Source organism: Zea mays, chromosome 1 (assembly GCF_902167145.1).
Source record: "Zea mays cultivar B73 chromosome 1, Zm-B73-REFERENCE-NAM-5.0, whole genome shotgun sequence".
NCBI classification, from domain to species: Eukaryota; Viridiplantae; Streptophyta; class Magnoliopsida; order Poales; family Poaceae; genus Zea; species Zea mays.
In genome coordinates this window covers 57,238,313-57,248,682 of record NC_050096.1, presented here as the reverse complement: position 1 = coordinate 57,248,682, position 10,370 = coordinate 57,238,313, and positions in this window count along the sequence as shown.

Sequence of the window (10,370 nt, the reverse complement as noted above, 5' to 3'; positions counted from 1 at the left end):
CTAACGGCTCTCAAGTAGAGCAAGTTGATCTTGATGAGATAGGTATTGAAGAGGCTCCATACATCGCGCTAAGGAACATGTCCATTGGGGATGTGTGTCCTAAGGAATCCGAAGAGCCTCCAAAAGCACAAGATCAACCGTCCTCCTCCATGCAAGCATCTCCACCAACTCAAAATGAGGATGAGGCTCAAGTTGATGAAGAAGGAGATCAATCAAATGAGCCACCTCAAGATGACGGCATAGATCAAGGGGGAGATGCAAATGTTCAAGAAAAGGAGGATGAGCAAGAGCAAAGACCGCCACACCCAAGAGTCCACCAAGCAATCCAACGAGATCACCCCGTCGACACCATCCTCGGCGACATTCATAAGGGGGTAACTACTAGATCTCATGTTGCACATTTTTGTGAGCATTACTCGTTTGTTTCCTCTATTGAGCCACACAAGGTAGAGGAAGCACTTCAAGATTCGGATTGGGTGGTGGCAATGCAAGAGGAGCTCAACAACTTCACTAGAAATGAGGTATGGCATTTAGTTCCACGTCCTAACCAAAATGTTGTAGGAACCAAATGGGTCTTCCGCAACAAGCAAGACGAGCATGGTGTGGTGACAAGGAACAAAGCTCGACTTGTGGCCAAAGGATACTCCCAAGTCGAAGGTTTGGATTTCGGTGAAACCTATGCACCCGTAGCTAGGCTTGAGTCAATTCGCATATTATTAGCCTATGCTACTTACCATGGCTTTAAGCTTTATCAAATGGACGTGAAAAGTGCCTTCCTCAATGGACCAATCAAGGAAGAGGTCTATGTTGAGCAACCTCCCGGCTTTGAAGACAGTGAGTATCCTAACCATGTCTATAAGTTCTCTAAGGCGCTTTATGGGCTCAAGCAAGCCCCAAGAGCATGGTATGAATGCCTTAGAGATTTTCTTATTGCAAATGGATTCAAAGTCGGAAAGGTCGATCCTACACTCTTTACTAAAACACTTGAGAATGATTTGTTTGTATGCCAAATTTATGTTGATGATATTATATTTGGGTCTACTAACGAATCCACTTGTGAAGAGTTTAGTAGGATCATGACACAGAAATTCGAGATGTCTATGATGGGGGAGTTGAAGTATTTTCTAGGATTCCAAGTCAAGCAACTCCAAGTGGGCACCTTCCTAAGCCAAACGAAGTACACTCAAGATATTCTAAGCAAGTTTGGAATGAAGGATGCCAAACCCATCAAGACACCCATGGGAACTAATGGGCATCTCGACCTCGACACGGGAGGTAAGTCCGTGGATCAAAAGGTATACCGGTCGATGATAGGTTCATTACTCTATTTATGTGCATCTCGACCGGACATTATGCTTTCCGTTTGCATGTGCGCAAGATTCCAATCCGACCCTAAGGAATCTCACCTTACGGCCGTAAAACGAATCTTGAGATATTTGGCTTATACTCCTAAGTTTGGGCTTTGGTACCCTCGGGGATCCACATTTGATTTGATTGGTTATTCGGATGCCGATTGGGCGGGGTGCAAAATCAATAGGAAGAGCACATCGGGGACTTGCCAGTTCTTGGGAAGATCCTTGGTGTCTTGGGCTTCAAAGAAGCAAAATTCGGTCGCTCTTTCCACCGCCGAAGCCGAGTACATTGCCGCAGGCCATTGTTGCGCGCAATTACTTTGGATGAGGCAAACCCTGCGGGACTACGGTTACAAATTAACCAAAGTCCCTTTGCTATGTGATAATGAGAGTGCCATCAAGATGGCGGATAATCCCGTCGAGCATAGCCGCACCAAGCACATAGCCATTCGGTATCACTTTTTAAGGGATCACCAACAAAAGGGAGATATCGAGATTTCATATATTAACACTAAAGATCAATTAGCCGATATCTTTACCAAGCCTCTTGATGAACAAACTTTTACCAAACTTAGGCATGAGCTCAATATTCTTGATTCGCGCAATTTCTTTTGCTAGATTGCACACATAGCTCATCTATATACCTTTGATCATATCTCTTTCATATGCTATGACTGATGTGTTTTTCAAGTCGATTTCAAACCAAGTCATAGGTATATTGAAAGGAAATTGGAGTCTTCGGCAAAGACAAAGGCTTCCACTACGTAACTCATCCTTCGCCGTCACTCCAAACAACTCTCCATTCTAGGGGAGAAAAGCATGAGCATTAAAGAAAAGGACTTTGGGGGGAGAGTAAGAGCCCAAAGCTAAAGGATCGGACTTCATCTTTGGTATAATCTCAACTCATTTATTTATGACCGAAGGGGAAGAAAGCACTACGAGGGCTCTAATGATTCCGTTTTTGGCGATTCATGCCAAAAAGGGGGAGAAATGAGCCCAAAGCAAAAGGACCGCACCACCACCAAATTCAAAAACCTTAGTGTTGAATATTTATCAATTGGTTTTCCTATTATGTTCAAAAGGGGGAGAAAGTAGTATTTCAAAAAGGACATATCAAAACCCTCTTGAACACTAAGAGGAGTATCTCATTTAGGGGGCGTTTTGTTTAGTCAAAGGAGAAGCATTTGAAACAGGGGGAGAAAATTTCAAATCTTGAAAATGCTTTGCAAATCTTATTCATTTACCTTTGACTGTTTGCAAAAGAACTTTGAAAAGGATTTACAAAAGAATTTGCAAAAACAAAACTTGTGGTGCAAGCGTGGTCCAAAATGCTTAAAAACAAAGAAAACAATCCATGCATATCTTGTAAGTAGTTATATTGGCTCAATTCCAAGCAACCTTTACACTTACATTATGCAAACTAGTTCAATTATGCACTTCTATATTTGCTTTGGTTTGTGTTGGCATCAATCACCAAAAAGGGGGAGATTGAAAGGGAATTAGGCTTACACCTAGTTCCTAAATAATTTTGGTGGTTGAAATGCCTAAACACAAACATTTGGACTAACTAAGTTTGCCCAAGTGTATAGATTACACAGGTGTAAAAGGTTCACACTCAGCCAATAAAAAGATCAAGTTTTGGATTCAACAAAGGAGCAAAGTGGGAACCGAAGGCCCTCTGGTCTGGGAGCACCGGACTGTCCGGTGCACCACCGGACAGTGTCCGGTGCACCAGAGGACTCTAGCTCAAACTCGCCACCTTCGGGAATTTCCAGAGGCACTCGCGCTATAATTCACCGGACTGTCCGGTGTACACCGGACAGTGTCCGGTGCGCCACGAAGGAGCAGCCTCAGGAACTCGCCAGCTTCGGGAAACTCCAACGGTTAGTCCACTATAATTCACCGGACTGTCCGGTGTGCACCGGACTGTCCGGTGCAACTCCGGAGCAACGGCTATCTCCGCGCCAACGGCTACCTGCGGCGCATTAAATGCGCGCGCAGCACGCGCAGAAGTCAGGCGCGCCCATACTGGCACACCGGACAAGGAACAGTGCATGTCCGGTGTGCACCGGACACCCAGGCGGGCCCACAAGTCAGAAGCTCCAACGGTCAGAATCCAACGGCAGTGATGACGTGGCAGGGAGCACCGGACTGTCCGGTGTGCACCGGACTGTCCGGTGTGCCATCGATCAGACAGACTCCCAACGGTCACATTTGGTGGTTGGGGCTATAAATACCCCAACCACCCCACCATTCATTGTATCCAAGTTTTACACTTCCCAACTACTACAAGAGCTCTAGCATTCAATTCTAGACACACCAAAGAGATCAAATCCTCTCCAAATTCCACACAACGCCATAGTGACTAGAGAGAGTGATTTGCTTGTGTTCCTTCGAGCTCTTGCGCTTGGATTGCTTCTTTTCTTTCTCACTTGTTCTTGTGATCAAAGTTCCATTGTAATCAAGGCAAGAGGCACCAATTGTGTGGTGGCCCTTGCGGGGAAGTTTTGTTCCCGGCTTTGATTTGAGAAGAGAAGCTCACTCGGTCCGTGGGACCGTTTGAGAGAGGGAAGGGTTGAAAGAGACCCGGCCTTTGTGGCCTCCTCAACGGGGAGTAGGTTTGCAAGAACCGAACCTCGGTAAAACAAATCCGTGTGTCACACTCTTCATTTGCTTGCGATTTGTTTTGTGCCCTCTCTCGCGGACTCGTTTTCTTTATCACTAACGCTAACCCGGCTTGTAGTTGTGTTTATATTTGTAAATTTCAGTTTCGCCCTATTCACCCCCCCTCTAGGCGACTATCACACGTAAAGTCTAGCTATTCGTCTACCTGTAATGCGCCTCGAGCATAGGCTTTAACCCCTGCGAAACCTTCCCCCGTTTCTTTCTAACCATGGTAAATGTAATATCGTATGTCATATTATATGCATGTTTAATCTACTTGTTCTCTTGTATGGTGTACTGTTTGTTTCCTAATTTGAATGGATGGATGTATGTATGTCTGCACTCGCATAGAGAATGATCCGGTTGAAGAGCCCAAAGAACTCGCAGGAGAAGCCCCTGAGCAGCAGTCGGTTGGTGGAGGCAAGTGTCCCTTAACCTATCTCTGTCCAATACATACTTTAATTCACCTCCCGCATTACACATTTATACCTAAGGATTGACTAGCTTTTGTTATCCATGTCCTTGTTTACCTATTTGGGTTGGATTATTATTGTTTAGCTTTATGCTATTGCTCAACTCTAATCAATGAACATGATGAGAATGATCAATGATACGCTGTTTTCCCTCTTCTTATTATGATGTTATACTTGTGGCCTTTAAGGGGGCTCGAGCGGTTTCTCGAGTGCCTCTCCGTAAGGACCTGTTCGTTGGATGACCGCCCGGGAAAACAGTGCAACCATGATGGTGGAATGGGGTGCCCTTAGCTGAATAATTAGAGGATCCGGGGTGTAGTTCGCTTCGCCGTCGCGCCGTCAATGGGGCTCGGTGTATGCGGCTCGCTCTGCCAAGGTTGATTTGTCCCTTGGGGAGGAGTGCGGTACATTTAGGAAACCTAACGGGCGGCTACAACCCTGGGGAATCTTTGTAAATGCTACGTAGTGAGACCCTGCCTACTCACCTTGGGAGTGTTCAAGGGTCCGTACAACCCGAGGCAAAAAGGGAATCACGGCTCATGGGTAAAGTGCGCAACCTCTGCAGAGTGTTATGAAACTAATATATCAGCCGTGCTCACGGTTATGAGCGGCCAAGGGAGCTCCAGTGATTAGTGGTACTTGATCAGAGATGTTCGGATTGCAGGTGACAATGAGACTGATGGTTCTTGGTTTTGACTCTGGTAATGGTAAGTGGTACTCTTTCCGTTTGGAAAGGAGTATGTTTGGGTTAATAACGTGGGTTAACTCTAAAACTTGGCTTTTTCTACTAGTAATAATAATCTGACCAACTAAAAGCAACTGCTTGACTTATCCCCACATAAAGCTAGTCCACTACAGCCAAACAGGATACTTGCTGAGTATGTTGATGTGTACTCACCCTTGCTCCATACACCAAACCCCCCCAGGTTGTCCGCATTGCAACCACTGCTCAGGAGAAGACGAAGCTGTGGAAGGAGACTTTCAGGAGTTCCAAGACTACAACGAGTTCTAGGCGTGGGTTAGCGGCAACCCCCAGTCGGCTGCCTGTGAAGGCCGCGTTTATCTACGTTTCGTTTTCACACTTTGATTATTTGTAAAGACTATGTGGATGTCTCAGACATATGATGTAATCGACTATTATTTCCCTTTTAATACTATTTGAGCACTGTGTGATGATGTCCATGTTATGTAACTGCTGTGTACGTGAATTGCTGATCCTGACACGTACATGGTTCGCATTCGGTTTGCCTTCTAAAACCGGGTGTGACAGAAGGGTGTGATACTCTACTTATGTCGTTTCTCATCTATACTGTAAGGTTGCAGACTTGCAGTCATGGTTAAGGTCTCCCGCTGCGACAATATTCTATTGCAAATTTACTATATTAACCAGCTAAACATAAACGTGCAACCACGCTATCCACATCACTACTATAATTCCAACCCTCGGATTATGAACCGACGTCCCATATAAAATTCGAAAAAAGGAAAAAAATTCCGCCAAATGCTGTCGAATCTTCCGAAGGAAGGCGCGTGTCCTCGCTTGCATCGAGAGTCTTCTACGGAATGAATAAATTAGGGGAAAAAATCTTCACTGTCGTAACCTCCTAGCAAAGGTAAAGGACATTTACAGAGAGAGAAAACACAAACACAACAAAAACTCCATCACCAGACGACATCGGCTCCCCCACTTTTTCATCATTCTCAAGGTTCTCTTACCTCCCTTTAGTTCTCTACCTCCATATTTTGCTCTCATTGCTACTGTATAAGATTTTTCATGCCATTCTTGAGTCACCATTTTAAATGATTCGATCTTCTGTTATTTCTACTCACTCAGCTGAACTCCCTTATTTTTTCTAAGCAGAAAAAATCTTATGCGATTTCTACTCTCTCCGCTAACCTCACATTTTACGGTTCATCGTTTTGCAGTTTCCCTGCCGCACTTCAGTTCTCTATCCCATTATATTTTTAGGAATGAAATGATGAAGTCCTGATTCTCTTACGCCACCTCGGTACTCTATCTATCATTCTTTATTTCTTTTTATTTTGCCCTTATTGGTGCCGCTGAGAGAGAAAATTTTAAAAATATGAAAACAAATGTTTGCCAGAGATTCCTAAGTGAAAAATATGCAACAATATAATCTTGTGCTAGTTAGGGTTTAGGGATGTGATAATGAAGACATTTTCAGTACTTTATTTAGCAAATAGAATGCCACTTACCTGGTTACGCTTTCAGTTTCTTCTAATTTGACATGTGGTGCACACATTTTGTCCTTCCATTAATCTCTTTTTGCCTAAAATATTTTCTCTAATCTTATCTTATGTGGGCGCTATATAAAAAATCTTACATGCTGAAATCTATACATGATTCTACTTTGCAGGGATAATAATTTCATTCAAAGTCAATTCAGATATATGAGTTTCCGCCTATTTATCATTTTTCTCTGCTTTATTTTCATGTGCTGCCTATGTGAACAAATACATACTAAAACATACAAGATACCATAAATGTCCTTGTGCCTATAATATTTTCTCCAGTCTTATCTTCTGTACGCGCTATAAAAAAGTTGCATACTGAAATCTGTACATTACTATACTTTGCAGGGATAACACGTTCATTCAAAGCCAGAGGTCTAGGGAGCTGAGTTTCTACCTACAACATTTTCCTCAGCTTTATTTCTTGTGCTACCTATGTAACAAAATACATACTAAAACATAAAAATACCATGTTTTGCAGTAGTTGAAAGTTCATTCAAATAAAAAAATTTGGACGGCTGAATATCGACCATCAACAAAGGTAAGGTATTGCCTTCCATTTCTCCACTGTACTACCTCCTTCCTGGTCTGATCATTGAAAGAACTTTTTTCTCATTATTCTCCTGAATTTAGTTTTGTTCACATAATTTATTAAGAAATTTAGCGCTCACCATCTCTTTTGTTGATTACGATATTGCCATATAATTTGTTATGATATTTAGCACTCTCCATCTCTTTTGTTGATTACGCTTCCGCCATATGTTTGTGTTTTCGATTACATAATGAATACTTCTATTCATCCATACACAAACTAACATATAGTACCTCAACTAAATGTTATGGAAATAGTAATTGCCCAGTCATATAGAACTTAATTTGACAAATGGGTGATTCTTCAGCAACAAAGGAAATGGATGGCAACGACGAACCAGATCCCCCTACTTCTCATGTGACTTCTCGTGTAACTGATACTTGGGCATTTACTCCTCAAAGAAAGATTTCATCCATGACTACCCACAAAAACGTTGCACTAGCATGACCGATTAGTCCCCCAAGGTACCAATGAATACAAATAATTCACTATATTAATTAGTTACAATGACTAACAACATTAATACTTAGTCTGTTGCCTCTAACATTACAGTGACCTAGGTCTGCATCTGTACTTTCCACGACATGTTCAATCTCCTTCTACGGCCATGTCTAGACTTTCCACATCGGACTCATCAAGTGTAAGTTAAATCATACTTATCAATTACCTTTTCATTCTTAAATTTTCATACAGTGACATATATTTCAATCACCCTTAGGTGAGCCAAAAGCTAACATATTCTCCAGCAAAGAATAAACATGAGGTAAGTATATTTCATATGAAGGAAACAACCCACCATGTTCTACACCAACAACTGCAAAAAAATCAGACATGTCTTCTTTGAATATTTTCAATATACGATAGTTATTTTTTTCAATACTTTTTACCAAGTGTTCTCATTTTCCCTTTTACTCTTTTAAAAATAATTTAACTATTGCACAAACAAACCCTTTTGATGCTAACATAAGTGAAGCTACTACAACTACATTTGAATCACCGACAAAAAGGATCACAGTTCTCATCTCAGCTTATAGTACTATCTCCATTAGTACATTTGCTATAGTATACAACTAAATTTTCATCCTACATTGATACATTCATCCAGAATTAAACACAATCCGAAGAATCAACAAGAGTAGACGTAAACGATGCAACTAGAACTGATCCCAAGAATCAACAAGAGTAGATGTTGTCCGCAACACAACTAGGTAAACGATGCAACTAGAACTTCAAATAAACCAAAACTTCGCTCTACGATTGAAATATCCTACTGTTATATTGGGTGTAAGAATACTTTTGAACACAACCTTGAACATACGAAGCATGTTCTTCATTTTGTCTCCAAATATTATGTGTCATTACTGAAGCAAACCTTATTCTGGATGTGCTATATGATATCTATATATACTACTATGTCATGTAACCATCTATAAACTCATTAGGTGGTAGAACATGTTGCCATATTTTATATACAAATAAAACCATTTGATTTAGCTTGATAAAAACGTATAACATCAAAAACAAGCTAAACGCGCGCTGGCGCGCGCCAGTTGACTTGTAAAACTGAATCCTTATAGCGTATGCTTCACAGTTCACACTGCCGACAGCCTTAGCCGGTATGGAGCTTGGCCTCGAGTGTAGGCCCCCAGGAATGTCAGGCTAACACCAAGCCAAGCTGGGTTCGTCTTCTACATAGTCTCGTTTGCCAATATGCGATGGTATGGATTTTTTCACTGACAACGATATTTCTTGTTTGTTTTTAAGGGGATTTCTATGACGTATATTGTCCTCTATCTATATCTATACTATAATAATCTATTAACAATTTAATATGGGCCGGGCACCTGGTGCTACTTCACCATCCGTGCTACCACACCGCGCAAAAAATAGTTCAAAGTGAGCACTCAAACCCACAGCCCATTCCTCCAACCATTTGAGGGTAACCACTAGGCCACACTTACACTTACCTTAGTGTTTATAAATAAACAATAATTATATTTGAATACATATCTCATACCTATTTATCTATATTGCTATATTAAGAACTTAATGTGGGCACCTGATGCTACCACAACTTTGTGGACCCCAGCGCCCACGCAGCCAACTACTGCGTTGCTCAGCATCCAACCCTACCCACGCAGCTACCAGCCTACCACACCGCGCAAAAAAGTGCGAGCGAGCACTCGAATCCACACCCTAGCTCCGGAAATTTGGAGCTAACCACCACACGTATCTTGGTGTTTATAAATAAACAATAATTATATTTAATAAATATCTTAATACCTATTTATATGATATATAAAAATCGTAGCAAAATATGAGCAACTAGCTAATATTATATATGAGTTTTCTCGTGTAAAGGTTTTCTCATGAATTTATAATAAGGGGATAATCATTATATGTTTTATCACTTTATTCTTATTTTTATTAGATTTAAAGAAAATTTTAACCGTATATCTACCACGGGGCGTTTGGATCCTTTCATTTTAAAGGAATTGGAATTCACTCAATAAAGTAACTTATTTAGTTTGGAATTTGGCATTCCACCACTTTCCAAAGTTAAAATATAAGCTTATCTCAAATTCATAGGGTGGAGGATAAGAAATGATTTTAAACATGAGTAGAATTTGTTTCTACTCTGTAACTTACATGACACTCTTCGTTCCACTCGTCTATAGTAAAAATGTAGCACATAAATATTTAGGACATCTTGCTAATAATAGTATACAAATATATTTTGTATAAAAGTGAATTAGCTTAATTGATATATATCTAAATTATTATTATTATAATGGAATTTAATTCCAGTGATCCAAACGGGACGTCAAAGAAAAATGTGTCAAGGAGAGAAAAATATGTTGAAAAGAGTGCAGGCCCAAACCCTAGAGTAGACACAGCCACACAGGACACAAATGTTTCTAGCGTCCAAGTTCCTAACCCAGACTGGGTCAGATGCCTACCCCAAGTCCACAGTATACATGGGCCGGCCCAAATCTAGGCGAAACGACCAAGCTTGTCAAGGAAGCTCTTCTTCCT